Genomic DNA, 15,458 nt, shown 5'->3' with positions numbered 1-15,458 from the left:
CACCTTTTTGTGTCTTCACTGAAGGCAGGTGGGTGGGTGAGCGCTGACACCAGTTTAATAATCCACAGGCGTCTTGCAGTTAAATGCAAATAAGTGGTGGAATTGCATGGTGGGGGGAATTTAATTATCAGTGAAGTCAGTTTTGCTTGCGAAATGACTGGGATAAAAAATACATATGATTTACGGTGTCAAACAATCTGCGCTAAAAATGAACCAGAATACCATATCAGGAGGGAAACAAGCGAGGGCAGCGAGGTGGGTTTTCTGGAGCAACTGCTGAGTGAATGATCTAACGATTTACATGTCAAAGGCAGCTTTTATGGCGTTTCCTTCCCAGCAAGTAATTGTGGCTTGCAAAGCACAGAGTCCTTCAGTTAACCAATGTGATGCAGATGAAAACCGAGACAGGGAGGGAAGGCCAGACCCTGCGATGCTGTTCCCAAAACAATCATTGCTAAACAGAAAATGGGGAGTGTGGTAGCCACACAGCCTTCTCTTTGCCCAGCCAGGTGTACTTTCGGATGCGCTGACTACCTCTTTCTCCGTCTGCCACCCCACATCGCCTTGAACAGAAGTTCCTCAAGAGAGCCAGCCCCACTAAAGAGCTGGATTAAAGGTCAGATGGAGTCCCTGGGTGGTACAAACAGTTAATATGCTTGGCTGCTAACTGAAAGGTTGGAGATTCCAGCCCACCCAGAGGTGCCTTGGAAGAAAGGCCTGGCAATCTATTTCTGAAAAATCAGCCATTGAAAACCCTATGGAGTACAGTTCTCCTCTGACACGCACAGGGTGACCATGAGTCGGAGTCAGCTAGATAGCAAGCGGTATTAGTGCTATGACCTGATTTATACTCGGAAATTATTTTCCTGGATGCTCTGTGGAGGCAATCGAGTCAGGAGCAGAAACAAATGAAAAAGTTGGGGTGCTATTGCAGTCAGTCAGGAGACAAGGGTGCCAGCTGCGGAGGTGAGATATGATCAGATGTACTTTGTAGAACAGATTCAGGACTTGCTGCCGGATGGGATGTGAAATAGAGAAAAGTCAACAATCTGGGTTTAGGAAGGAGCCCTAGTGGCCCAGTGGTTAAGCACGTGGTTGCTAACTGAAAGGTCGGTGGTTCAAACCCACCAGCGTTTCCGCAGCAAAAAAGACCTGGTGATCAGCTTCCGTAATGATTACAGTCTAGAAAGCCCTACGGGGCAGTTCTACTGTGTCACGGGGGGGTTGCCATGAGTTGGAATCGACTCGACAGCACACAACACCAGCAAGAATTTAGGATGCATGGCTAAATCAACAGTTCCGTCTTGGATACGCTGGGCTCAAGAAGTCTAGTAGGCATCCCAGTGCAGAAACTGAGTCAACTGCTAGAGAGAGGAGATCAGGGTTCAGAGGCAGTGCTGGGGATGGTGGTATGTATTTGTGAGTTGTCAGCATGCAGATGGTACGCAAAGAAAAGGAACTGGAGGAGGCACATAGACAGCGAGTGGGAGAAGAGGGGACCAAGGACCTCACCCTGGGAACCACGATGTTCGGAAGTTTGGATTATGAGAAATGTCCCGCAAAGAAGACTGGGAAGGCAGGGCCATTAAACCAGGCGGAAACCCAGGAACGTGCTAGCGCACCTTTCGAAGTTGTCTTCAGAGCAGTAGGACTCTTTCAAAAATTATTGCTGTTCTGAGGTGACAGCCTTCCCACGCGAACAGCCTCTCACAAAGGATCTCCTTTATTCCTCTTCAGGAGTGAAGAGGAAACACAAGAAGTGCCTGGTGCATAGCACCAATTCCTTCTTCATGGATGCGCAATGCTCATCAGGCTATGCAATCACCGCCATCTTTAGCCATGCACAAACCAGAGTTTTGTGTGTTGACTGCTCCACTGTTCTCTACAAGCCTCTGGGGAGAAAGCAAGACCTACAGGAGGATGCTCCTTCAGAGGGAAGCAGCACTAAACGCCTGCTGAATCAAGATGAGTGGGAAACCATTCCAATAACCACGTTTTGGATTTAAAATATTACTTCTAAATCTAATCTGACGAAGCCAACAAGGAAAACACGGAAACCGTGATGTTTAAGGAGGGGGCCACCACCTGTCTGTCAGTTTGTTGTACCATGGTGGCTTGTACGTTTCTACGGTGCTGCAAGCCGTGCCACAAGGATTTCGAACACCAGCAGGGTCACCTATGGTGGACAGGTTTCAGTGGAGCTTCCAGACTAAGAGAGACTGGGAAGAAAAGCCTGATGATCTACTTCTAGAAATCGTTATTCTTGTTGTTGCTGTCAGTTGACTCTGACTCATGGCAACCCCATTTGCATTAGAGCAGAATTGCCTTCCATAGGGTTTTCAGTGGCTGATTTTCCAGAAGTAGATTGCCAGGCCTTTCCTCCAAGGTGCCTCTGAGTAGACTCGAACCTCCAAGCCTTCAGTTAGCAGTGAGCACGTTAACCGTTTTCACCACCCGGGACTCTTAAAACTGTGATTAAAAAAGAAATCGCTGTCGCTTTGATTCTGTCTCACAGTGACCCTATAGGACAGAGTAGAACTGCCCCATAAGGTTTCCAAGGAGCAGCTGGTGGATTCGAACTGCCCACCTTTTGGTTAGCAGCCGAATGCTTTACCACTGTGCCACCCAAGCTTGGTTAACTCTTCCATAGCTTCCCTCTGTCATCGGGATAATGGATACACTTCTTGGTAAGAATTTGAAGGTCCAGCTGCTCCTTTTCCCTCAGAGGCAATCCCATCTGTTACTTTGTCCCAACCTTCTCACGTTCTTCTGGTTCCCTGAGCCTAAGAACCCCTTAGTCCTTATAAATAGTTGCATATGCTCCTCTCTCTGGGTGAAACGTTGCTTCTCAACCCTTGTACTTGGTGAACTCCTTATCTTTCCTTTTGTCACTTCCATCCAGAAGATGGCCTCTGAGACTGGATTGCTCTATTCTGCCCAATGCTCACCCATTGTAACATCAATTCTTCTGGTACACAGCTAACCACGTGCATTTCTGATTGCTTGCCTGCTTGTCTGTTTCTCCGATTACACTGTCAGCTCTTGGAGGCCAGGAAACATTGATTATTATTCCTTTTTGCGTACGTAACTCCTAACAGAAGGAACCCTGGTGGCGCAATGGTTAAGTGCTTGGCTGCTAATGGAAAAGTTGGCAGTTCGAACCCATCCAGCAGCTCTGCGGGAGAAAGGCCTGGAGATCTGCTTCCATAAAGATTACACCCAAGAAAATCCTATAGAGCAATTCTACTCTGTCACATGGGTTTCTGGGAGTCAGAATCAACTCAGCGGCACTCCACAACAACCCCTAACCGAATTTTTGCCACCCAGTAGGTTCTCGGAAAGTATCTACTGACTAAATGAATAAATTAATTTTATGAGAAATACTTGAGGTCTTAAAAGGGCAAATTGCTTCCCCAAACAAGGTCAGCTTACTCCCACGGATGTTACCAAAGTGTTTTAATACCAGCAAGTGACCAATTAAAATTTAAATATTAATCATTTAAAACCACATTTTTGGTAAAAGTTTGCTTTTAGTAGATTCCACAGAAATTGGCTTATAAACAATAAAAGAAACGTTAATGGGTGTGCTTATTATACGTAAGAGTACTCTGTATGCAGTCACAGGGTTTTTGTTTTTTCTCAGTGCTGTTTCCAGTCACTTACGAACAGACGAGAGAGAGAGAGAGAGAGAGAGAGAGAGAGAGAGAGAGAGAGAGAGAGAGAGACAAAGAGAGAGAGAGAGAGAGAACCTTGCTGCGGAAAGTAGCCAGCACAGCAAGTCGCTACTTTAATTCACACGGCGCTGCGGATTCATCACTCCAGCCTCCGAAATGCGTTCTGGTTTTGATTTCCTTGAGGTTTCGAAGGTGACAAACCCAAACCTTCTATTTTTATGTTCCAAGGAAATATAAGCAACCTACAGCCCTTGCATAACTCCAAAAAGTGGCCCAAACAGCTGCTGCTGAAACCTTTATGTGTGGATTTTTCCCCCAGAGGAAACATTTTTGGACAAGTGTGGATGAAGGTTTTCTGCACGGGATTTACCACTTGAAGTGCTGACACACGAGATGACAGTGTGGTATGGGAGCCTGTATCCCAGGCTCTGCTGTTTTAAAACATAACGTGTGACGGCTTCCCAAGCGAGAAAAAGCACGTAGCCAGCCTGCCTCTGCTTTTCTGTCAAACACATAAGTGGACTTGGTTGTTCTTATTGTTAGGTGTCATCGAGTTGATTCCCACTCAGAGCGACCCCATATGCAACAGAACGAAACATTGCCCGGTCCTGAGCCATCCTCACAATGGTCGCTATGTTTGAGCCCATTGTTGCAGCCACTGTGTCAATCCATCTCGTTGAGGGTCTGTCTTCCTCTTTTTCGCTGACCCTCCACTTTACCAAGCATGATGTCCTTCTCCAGGGACTGGTTCCCCCTGATAACATGTCCAAAGTATATGAGACGAAGTCTCACCATCCTCGCTTCTAAGGAGCATTCTCGCTGTACTTCCTTCAAGACAGATTTGCTCATTCTTCTGCCAGCCCATGGTATATTCAGTATTCTTCCCAACACCATAATTCAAATGAACTAAAACACAGAAATATACTAAGATTCTTTAAAGATAGGGCAGTGGATTTTCCCGTTTTAGAGCGGCTACTGTGTTGGTTAGGTGAAGGCTCAGGGGCAATGACTGAACCTGTGACAATACAGTAGAAAGGAGGACCAGCGAGGGAAGGTTGAACAATGACCTTCCTGAACGTCCAAGGGATGATTTTCACGAGAACCACAAGATGGCGTTGTCTACTGTGAGACTGTGTGCTCTGACAGCAGAGAAGGGAGACAAAGGGGTTTCCCATCCCTCCTTGTATTTAGATTTTTTTTTTTTTAACCTCCCTTCTACTTCAGCTTTATTCATGTGTGAGTGTTGTGTGGTTGCGGTGAGTGACGGGATTTAAAGGAGAAGTGACTGGAAATGAATCTTGGACAATCTCAAGAAGGGCACTGTCTTCGTTAGCTAGTGCTGCTGAAATACAAATACCACAAGTGGGTGCCTTTGAAGAACAGAAATTATTTTCTCACAGTTCTAGGGGTTAAAAGTCTAATTCGGGGTTTCGGCCGTGTTGATTCCTTCCTTGTTGGTAGCCCCAGATGTGCCTTGCCTCCTTGGTTTGTAGATGATATTCACACGGCATATGCCTTTCCCCCAAGTGGGCAGGTCTCTGTGCCTAATCCCCCCTTTTGATAACTCAGAAGTGATTAGATTTAGCACCCTCAGCCTAAGATCTAATTAACATAACAATTACGTTACTTGGGTATGACTTAATTAATATAACAAAGAAAACCCTGTTTCCAAGCAGGATTACACCCACAGGTGTAGGGGTTGGGAGCCCAACACATATTTGGGGGAGAGAGAGTTCAATCCATAGCAGCACTCACCCAAAACCCCTTGCCGTTGAGTCAATTCCAACTCACAGCAATCCTATAGGACAGAGTAGAACTGCCCCATAAGGTTTCCAAGGAGCGGCTGGTGGATTCACACTGCCGACATTTGGTTAGCAGGCAAGCTGTTAACCACTGTGCCACCAGGGCTCCGCAACAGCACTAAAGGGCTATAATGAAATAAAGAACATAGGGAGCCTGGGGGAGAAGATCGGCACACCCACCCACCAAGACACCACATTCAGCGACTCAGTCTGTGTTTACTCATCAAAGCAAAGGAGATGTATGCCCAGTCCAGCTGTAGTTTAAGCAACTCAGATATTTGTTTGGATTAATCACACCACAATGATGTTATTCTCCCTTTGGTATCCATTCATATCTACCGACACGAGGGATCCCATAGCTATATTTCCATTATATTTCCACTATTAGGTATGTGGGGTGGAATGCAGGCTCTTATCTCCCGTTCCTGTGCACGATGCCATGTTAAGCAAAAGGAATAAATTCATAACAAGTCCTTGCCCTGAACCTTGGGCTTTACAACAGTTGCTCATTTTAAACTTCACAACAACCCCATACGTAGATATTACAGAGGAGGTAAACTGAGGCTCAGAAAGGGTAAGAAAAGGTAATTAATTATGCATTTTATAAATGTAAAATTTATCTCTAGTACATTGAGAATCAGAATATTCTGTATCCTGATCACCCCTGTAAAAAATTAAACCAAACAAGATGGAGCGTAATCCTACTGTGAGAGCAAAGCAAATCCATAAAAGCACAAGAGAAAATAAGAAAGCATAAGATAAGACAAAGCAGACAGTACAAATTAAATGAAACATTATTTGGTTAAATTTCCTTATTAGAAGACAAAGATAATAAATATAAATTGGTTATGTTTCATTATCAAAAGAGAAGTCACCCTAAACCAAAATTGTATCAAGCTTGGGAGACATATAAAACAAAATGACACTAAAAAGTTCTTTTTTAAAAATGAGCAAAGATTCATCAGGTGAATCCAAAGTAAAAAGAAAGAAAAGGTGATATTATTAATATCAGAAAGGATAGAATTTAAGGGGAAAATATTGCACGGGATCAATAAGGCCATTTTGAATTGTCAAAACGTATAATGAAGTTATGGTAGACACATTATATAATTTAATCAGCAGAAACACACCTTTTCAGGTAGATTTAAAGAAGCACCATTTGCCTGTGTGGTAAATAGAGACCGACAGCACTCTTGAACACCATACCTTACTGGTTAGATTGCTCCATCTCCTCACCTTCTGCTCTGTCCCAGTAGATGTGATGTCAGCCATGGCTTCCCCATCTTCCACTCTGTGGAGTATGGCAAACTTGAAGATCAACAAGGCCCAAACAGATACTTTCAATGAGGGAAATGGCCCAGGTAGCACAAGCACACTTCACCTAAAGGGTATGGCCATTACCCAGCTCCAGCCAGTTTTGAACCCAGAAGGATACGCACTCAGTCTTCACAGTTCTTTAGTTTTTCAAGAGAAACCAGAACCTGAGATTTTTATGTGGTTTTCCAATTTTTAAATATTAGCTCAATTACAAACAAAGCAAAATAAGACAGCTCTGTGTACTGCATCTAGCCCATGGGTCTACAGTTCAAGACTTCTGCTCCACGTCATGTCTCTATATTTTTCCCTTTCAAAATATAGCCAAGTCCATAGGATATAATCAATCATTAAATCTTGTTGAGTAGATAACTGAATGAATGAACTGAAATTGTCCCTTCCTCCAAGGATTTTTAGTCTAACCAGGAAAAAAAAAAAAATCTATTGTGATGGTTAAGATCGTGTGTCAGCTTGGCTGGGCCATGATTCTCAGTGTTTATATGTGATCACCCCCATGATGGGATCTGTTGTAGGGAGCCAAACAGTTGAAAGGGAGTTTCCTTGGGTATGTGGCCTGCATCCCAATATAAGTGGGCATTCTGGCTTTAGCCTGCTCTGGGTCCTGCAGCTGCCTTCTGTTCATCTGACCTCTGGTTCTTGGGACTTGAGCTAGCAGTTACCCGCCTGTCTTGGGATTTGTCAGTCTTCACAGCCTGTCAATCTCCAACCTGCCGATCTTGGGTTCACCAACCCCTGCGGCTACGTGAATCAGGAGAAACCTCTATCCTGATCCACGGACTTGGGACATTCCAGCCTCTACAATCGTGTGAGCTGTTTCCTTGATATAAATCTCTCTCTATATATATATATTTATACACTTTACTGGTTTTCTTTTTCTAGAAAACCCAGCCTAAGAAATCTGTGATGAAAAGACAATGTGGTAAGTGCTACAAAAGAGCCAAACCTTGGGTATGATGGAAGCTCAGAGAATGAGCCCTTAAATCCAACTTGGATTCTTCTTCCCAGAATATTTTTATTAAAATATCCCTCAATAGGGGTAAAGCTTAAAGAAAAGGAGATTTATTCACATAGTGGAATGCTATACCAAAATTGTATGGATGAATTACATTTACAAGTATCAACATGGACAAATCTCAAAAAGATAGTGTCAGGTGGAAGAAAAAAGTTACAAGAGGATTAATGGAGAATAAGACCATTTGTGTAAAATTTGTAAATGCACAAAATAACACTATATATGACTTTAAGAATATATGCATGTGTTCAGAAGTAAAAAAATATGCATTAGAATGATATATGGCAGAAAGGGTAGGACAAGGGAGAGGGCACTGGGGCTTTAGTTCTGTCTGTAATAGATAGAAATTATTTCTATCTTAACAAAAATTATTTGAAGCAAATATAGATGTACACTGATAACCATTAAATTTGACTAGTAGGTTCACTGGTACCTAAGTATTGTCCTCTGTAGTTCTCAGTATGTTTGTTGTTGTTGTTAGGTGCCTTCAAGTTCAATTCCAACTTATAGTGACCCATGTAGCAGAGGAGAACTGCCTCATAGGGTGTTCTAGGTGTAATCTTTACAGGAGCAGGTCACCAGGCGTTTCTCCCATGAAGCCACTGAGTGGGTTGGAACTGCCAACTTGATAGTAGCTGAGTGCTTAATCACTGCCCAACAGGGATCCCTCTCATTATGTTTAAAAAATAATAATGACAATGCCTTGTGATATCCCTGTGAGAAGGAAGCGATACGTTAATCCTGGGAACCTTGGAATTACTCTTCCAGGGTTGAAGATTCTAAAAAGGTGGTGAAGGGCTGAGTTGCACTATGTAGCTTGGATGTGCTTCATGGTTTCTGTTCAGATTGTGTGCTGACACATAGCAGTCTCTACTTTCCCCAGCCCCTCTCTGCCTCTCTTTATCATCAACTTCTCCAGTCTATGGACATGGCCACTGGTCCCACCCAACTCAAGCAAAGCCAGTTCCTAAGTCTAGACATGGCCACCGGACACCACCCAGAGGAAGGATTTGAAATCATGCCCTCACAAAGGATGCAGAGTACATGCAAGGGAAGCAAAGAGGCCATATTATAAAATGCTAGGTCCAGCAAAAGCCTTAAAAATTTTCTAGTACAACTTCTAGTTTTACAAATGAGGAAATCGTCAGAGTGAAGAAGGACTTCTTTCAGTCACCACAGCTAATTAATAATGAGGCTTCGTGCCTGGATAATTGCCTCCATGAGACCATAGGAACTAGATGTGCCCAGCTACCATTACTGAAAGTTTTGATCAAAGATTCTATAGAAGCATCTTGATCAAAAGGGAGAAAATGCAGAACAGAATTTCAAATTCTTATGGAATCTTTATGGACCATAGAGGCTGGATGAACCCCCCCAAACTATTGACCTGAGATAATCTTTAAACCTTAAACCAAAACTACCCCTCTGGAGTCTTCTTTAAACCAAGCAATAGTTCAGCTTAATTAGCAAGGATTATCTGCCTTGAGCATTGTGCTGTTTTAAAGAACTATCTGTATGGGATCAGACTGACAACAGCAACTTTAAAGGTTAGAGAAGAAACTTAGGGGGCAGTGAGTTCATGTTAACGGTGAAGGAATAATTCAGAAAAGAAGATGAGAATGGTTGCACAACTTGAAGAATGTAATCTATGTCACTGAACTGTGCATGTAAAAATTTTTGAATTGGCATGTGTTTTGCTGTGTACTTTTTCAACAAAAACAAAATAATAAATTATTAAAAAAGAAAAAATAGTGATAAGGTCTGGACATGGGGCAGGCACAGACTCCCAATCCAGGGATCATCTGCTGAGCCCACAACACTTACAAAATTCTAAAGACGCTCAAACGGAACCTGTGATCATAGTCCAAGTCCCTTATACTGTAAACACGAGAACCCAAACTTCCAACAGTCCTCTCTTATTGAAACTTCTAAGAATTTCCAAGACCACTTCAGCCACTCTGAAACACACAGAGTCCACGAATCTGAGAATCTGAGTTTGGGAACCTAAAAATCGCCAAGTTACTTAATCTACGAATCAGTGGGAGGGAGGGATTCTGCAACCCCTTGAGTTATCTCATTGGAGACTTTTTAGTCACCTCCTTGTACACTCTTTCCAGCAACTGTCTCTCTCTTTTTTCCTAAAGAAATACTGTTCATCCCTTCAGTGGCCACTTGCTTTGAAAAGCCTTCCTGTACGCCAAGGTTGAGTTGGTCTCTCCTTCTCTTTGCTTCCAGATGACAAGTGAATAAAAAGAAAATATTATGTGATCAGTGCTCTCATAAAATTTTACCCTCTCCCACTCCCCCAAATTCCAAGTTCCTTGAGGACCTGTGCCTCATCCGATTCATCTCTGAAAAATAGTGCTTGGTCGACAAATATTGGTCAAATGAGTTAAAGGCAGTGATGTTTCATCCTCAAAGATACGTTTTCTGGAAACAGTTGGATTTCCTTAGTATGATTACTGACTCTAAAATTCTTGCAATTTATGCTGGCCTCTGATAAAACTCCCCATAGCATGTACCATGAAATGGGCTTTGAAGAGTTCAGGGAGAACATTCTTCCTTCAGTTGTGAGTTTGGCAAAGGCAGAATAGTCTACCTCTGAATGCTGTAAGTTCCCAAATCACTGGAAATGTTTAGAGAATGAGTGGGCAATAGCTGAAAGGGGTGTCTTAGATGAAATTCAAGCACTGGATGAGGGGCTGGACTAGGTCTCCTTCAATATTGCTTCTTACAAGGACATCTTCTGAGACTCAGGCTGTGGAGGGACCAGCCTGTGAGTCCATCATACACTTAGTCATTCAGTCATCAGTAGGAACTGGGGAAGTACAAAGAGAAGACAGACATGATAGTAGGTTTGAGACACTCAGTCTAACAGAGAAAACCATTCAATCCTTTGAGCAGTCTCACTAACAGGGAGCCCACTTGTTCTGGAGCGCCCCAATAGGCAGTATAAAGTCAAGGAGGTATCATGTAAACACCAGGCCAATGGTTGCTGTCGTTGTTAGCTGCCATAGAGTCAGCCCCTAACTTATGGTGCTGTCTTCGCCATCTAGTGCTGCTCTAACAGAAATGCCACAAGTGGATGGCTTTCACAAAGAGAAATTTATTCTCTCACAGTCTGGGAGGCTACAAGTCCAAATTCAGGGTGTCAGCTCCAGGGGAAGGCTTTCTCTGTTGGCTCTGGAGGAAGGTCCATGTCATCCATCTTCCCTTGGTCTAGGAGCTTCTCTGCGCAGGAACCTCAGGTCCAAAGGACACGCTCTGCTCCCGGCACTGCTTTCTTGGTGGTATGAGGCTCCCCCTCTTGCTTGCTTCCCTTTCCTTTTTATCTCTTGAGAGATAAAAGATGGTACAGCCCACATCCCAGGAAAACTCCCTTTACATTGGATCCAGGATGTGACCTGGGTAAGGGTGGTGTTAAAATCCCACCCTAATCCTCTTTTAACATAAAATTACAATCACAAAATGGAGGACAACCACACAATACTGGGAATCGTGGCCCAGCCAAATTGATACACACATTTTTGGGGGGACATAATTCAATCCATGACAGGTGGCAACTTCATTCACAACGGGATTGGACCACTGTGATCCATAGAGTTTTCACTGGCTGATTTTTTAGAAGGAGACTGCCAGGCCTTCCTTCTAAGGCACCTTGCGTGGCCTCAAACCACCAACTTTTCAGTTAGCAGCCAAGCGCATTAACCATGCGTACCACACTGGGACGCCCCAGTCCTAGCCAGCCCCCAGGAATGGGTTCCTCTGTCCATCTCCTGCAACTCCTGTAACTTGAAGGGTGTCCTCCAGTCACAGAAAATACCCACAGGCCTTTGCCCAGACAGCGCTAAGCCCTACAATGGCCCGTAACTGTTGACCACCTTTCCACCACCACCTTCCCTCCTGAAGATTTGGAAAAGGCTTTCTCCTACTGGGGGGGAAGGGAGGGAAGATCAGAAAAGCAGAACCCCTTCCCTGTTTTTCACACAGCCTGCTTGAGGCTTTCGAAGAGCATGAAATGCAATTAACACTGATGTGAGATCCGCAGTTGTCCCTTATGAGGTTATCCAATGTTATTGCTTTGCTACCTGACCCATAAGCAGCTGTTGGCCACTAGTGAAAATTGTCTCTGAGATCTGGAGTTACTATATACGAGTGAAATAAATCTGCCTTTTGGATGGCGCAGCCCCACCGTAGCCTGGTCGTGAACACTTCAAGTCACAAGTCTCACTTTTCCCTCTGCATTTCACCTCTTTTTTTAATTCATCCCGCCCCCAAGGTTCTGCTCTATTAGACATTTTTATTCCTGCTGCGCAGGCCTTTTGCCCATTGACGACATAGCAAAGGGGTTAATCTGAGCTGAAATAGATCGGTTCTGTTACACTCACTCGGATTTATCCAACTCCTCTGCGGGGTCATTGGCTGGAAATCTTTGGCACTGATTCAGACCATGTCTCTGGTAGAGGGTTTTGTTCACGTTTTATTTGAAAGGTTGCTCTGTTTTCGTTACAGATGATATGGTTGAATCGCAAACTGCCACAAAGTAAAATGCGTATACTAAATTTGATAGATATTTCCCCCCCTGGGGCCATAAAAATGGAAACAAAAGCCATTGAAGGTGCTTTTTTCGAACTGCTGGGTCTTGCACTGGAAAGTGTAGGAGGTTGGTTGGACTGATTTTCGTTCTTGGGTGCTGGGGACCCAAAGGCAAAAGCTGTTTTTTGCATCTGCTGACATTACTGCTACCATGATGAAGGCCGACAGGCTGCCCGTGGGCGAAGAGAAGTGCTGGTGTTCTCACAGTGGGCCCGCGGCCACGCCTGAGCTCTTGGGCTCCTCGTGAATGGAAGGAGGTTGGGGCTGCCTGGCAGGGGAAGAGCTTGGTGACCAACGCAAAGAAGAGGGAATGCAAGAAGGGACCAAGTGGGAAGATCCCGTGCTCCTGGCAGGAGACTTGTCAGGCTTCCCAGGCGGGGTGGATTATGCAATAGGCAAGGAAAGCACGGTGCTCACCTTGCTTACCAGATCATCTGTAGAGAACAATTTCATATTTTGTCACGACATCAAACATTCTGCTTCTAGGTCTGGCTGACATCTGGCTCTTTCCCAACCCCCCAGCACCTTCCTACAGAATCAAAGCCTCTTTAAATTTACAGTCCCTGACAGGAGTGGATGACGCAGTAAGCAAGGTAAGCACGGACTTACTTGTGCTTACTTACTAATCTGTAGTGAACAATTTCATGCGGCGGTGCAGTGGTTAAGAGCTCTGCTGCTAACCAAAAGGCTGGCAGTTCAAATCCATCAGTCGCTCCTTGGAAACCCTATGGGGCAGTTCTACTCAGTCCTACAGGGTCGCTATGAGTTGGAATCGACTTGACGGCAACAGGTTCTGGGTTACGGGTTCACCACAACTCTGACGTGCTGAAACCCATGTGAAATTGTTCACTACAGATGACCTGCTAAGCAAGGTAAGCACTGTGCTTACCTGGCTTATTGAATAATCCTCCCCTGCTTCCAAGTTTCTCAAGCTTCTCCAGGATTCTGAGGGTCACTTTGAACTGCTTGATTATCCTAAACGAATTGATTTGAAGAAGGTGATTCAAATTGGGTATGAATGGGCATTAAGTCCACAAGTGTAATGAGACTAATAGATGATACGGAAGTTTTTCTGATAAGACGACACGATCTTTGCCACGGATGGTGCCATGAGGTGCATGGGCCGGGAACAATATTATCGGCATACGGAAAAAAATCTTTGCAAGCAGGTATGTTGCTGTTGCTAGCTGTCGCCCAGTCAGACCCAGACTATGGCGACCCCTCCCATGCGCAATGGAACAAAACACTGGCCCATGTTGCACCATCCCATGATTAGTAGCAGACTGGACTGTTGTGAACCATAGGGTTTTCATTGGCTGATTTTCTAAAGGAGATAGCCAGAACTTTCTTCCTAGTCCCAAGCAGGCATAGTGCTGGAGCATTTACATTTTCATTGTATTGATTGCAACATAATGGGCATCTTCTGTAGTGTTCAGGGCAGCATCTGACCGTAGAAGACAAGGCTTGAGTTACCTCCTAAGAGCCTAGGAAGAGAGCGCTCTGCCCAGGGAAATCTGGGGCAGCCCAGCACCAGAGTCTTAATTCTGGCTTGGTCACATCATCTGTCTCTGAAGACTTTTTCTCTCAACCTGAGACACATGTCCCAAAGGCTTTGAAGCCCTGTGACCCAGGACCCTTGGGGCAGAAACCTGAAGGCAGTTGATTCCTGTGTTTCCAACAAGGTCTTGAGTCTTTGGGGAAGCGGATGTCAGCAATACCTTTATGATCCTGAAGAGCTATGTTCCATAAACCAAGACCTTATCATATCACGGGTGAGGCATTGGTGGCTCGGTGGTAGAGTTCCTGCCTTCCATGATAAAGACCCCGGTTCAATTCCTGGCCAATGCACCTCATGCGCAGCCACCTCCTATCTATCAGTGGAGGCTTGTATGTTGCTGTGATGCTGAAAAGGTTTCAGCAGAGCTTCCAGACTAAGGCAGACTAGGAAGAAAGGCCTGGCGATCTACTTCAGAAAATCAACCAGTGAAAGCTTTATGGGTCACAACAATCCAATCCACAACTGATCATGGGGATGGCTCAGGACCAGGCAGCATCGGTTCTGTTGCGCATGGGGTCACTATGATTCAGGGCCAACTCAATGACAGCTAACAACCACAACTTGGTGTCGTGAGGTGCAGAAGCTGGATCTCAGGGTTGAATGCAGGACGGAATCATGGTTCCATCTTTCCTCATGGAAGAAACGTGGAAGCAGATCCAGGAAGCTCCAACATCTCAGTTTACCAAATGGTTTTCCCTGTTTCCCTGAGGTCCAGAGATCTGAGTGACTGTTGGTCACAAGGGTCCCATTAATAAATGCTCCACATTTGTGGCTCTGCTATGTCTGCGTCCTGGCTGTTTCCAGAAGACAGCGTGCCCGATTTGCCTTACACACACAATTGTTTTGAATCCACTTGTCCACCTCACTTCAAAGAATGCCTGTGTTTACAAATTGGCCCCCAGTATTTTTTCACTTGGCCTATAAAGTCACTGGCTGCAGAGACCCTGACAAAGGTGGGGTCAGGGTGTCCTCCAAACACCTTTCATCTCTGCTCAGGGGCCCCCAGCCAAAGCGACAGGCGAGTGTCCATTTTAGATCAGGAGACATGATTGTTCCGGGAACTACTGACGGATGGATTGTGGCGCTGGCTCCCAGGGAACCTCTCGGACATCTATGTCTCGTGAAGTAGGTGTTTTTTGAAAAGAAGAAACCAACAAGGAGGAACAGCTGTTTGTTGGGTTTTAGTTTCAAAATGCTCCTGAGGTAAATTAAAAAGCAACGCGTTTAAAAATACTATTGTGACCACTCTGAGGTTTGTGGGGTTAGTGACCACTCTGAGGTTTATGGGGTTAGTGATCACTCTGAGGTTTGTGGGGTTAGTGACCACTCTGAGGTGTGGGGTTAGTGACCACTCTGAAGTTTATGGGGTTAGTGACCACTCTGTGGTGTGGGGTTAGTGACCACTCTGAAGTTTATGGGGTTAGTGACCACTCTGAGGTTTGTGGGGTTATTGACCACTGTGAGGTTTGTGGGGTTAGTGA

At 44.7% G+C, this 15,458-nt stretch overlaps 1 pseudogene; it reads left to right on the top strand.

Moving 5' to 3' along the window:
- The first annotated feature begins 1,432 nt into the window (after positions 1–1,432).
- LOC101353641 (40S ribosomal protein S27-like) lies at positions 1,433–1,948 on the top strand (annotated as a pseudogene).
- Positions 1,949–15,458: the final 13,510 nt, after the last annotated feature.

The sequence above is a fragment of the Trichechus manatus genome, unplaced genomic scaffold, assembly GCF_000243295.1.
Source record: "Trichechus manatus latirostris isolate Lorelei unplaced genomic scaffold, TriManLat1.0 scaffold00025, whole genome shotgun sequence".
NCBI classification, from domain to species: domain Eukaryota; kingdom Metazoa; phylum Chordata; class Mammalia; order Sirenia; family Trichechidae; genus Trichechus; species Trichechus manatus.
Note: the sequence above shows the minus strand (reverse complement) of the source record. Positions and strands in the feature narration are given on the sequence as shown.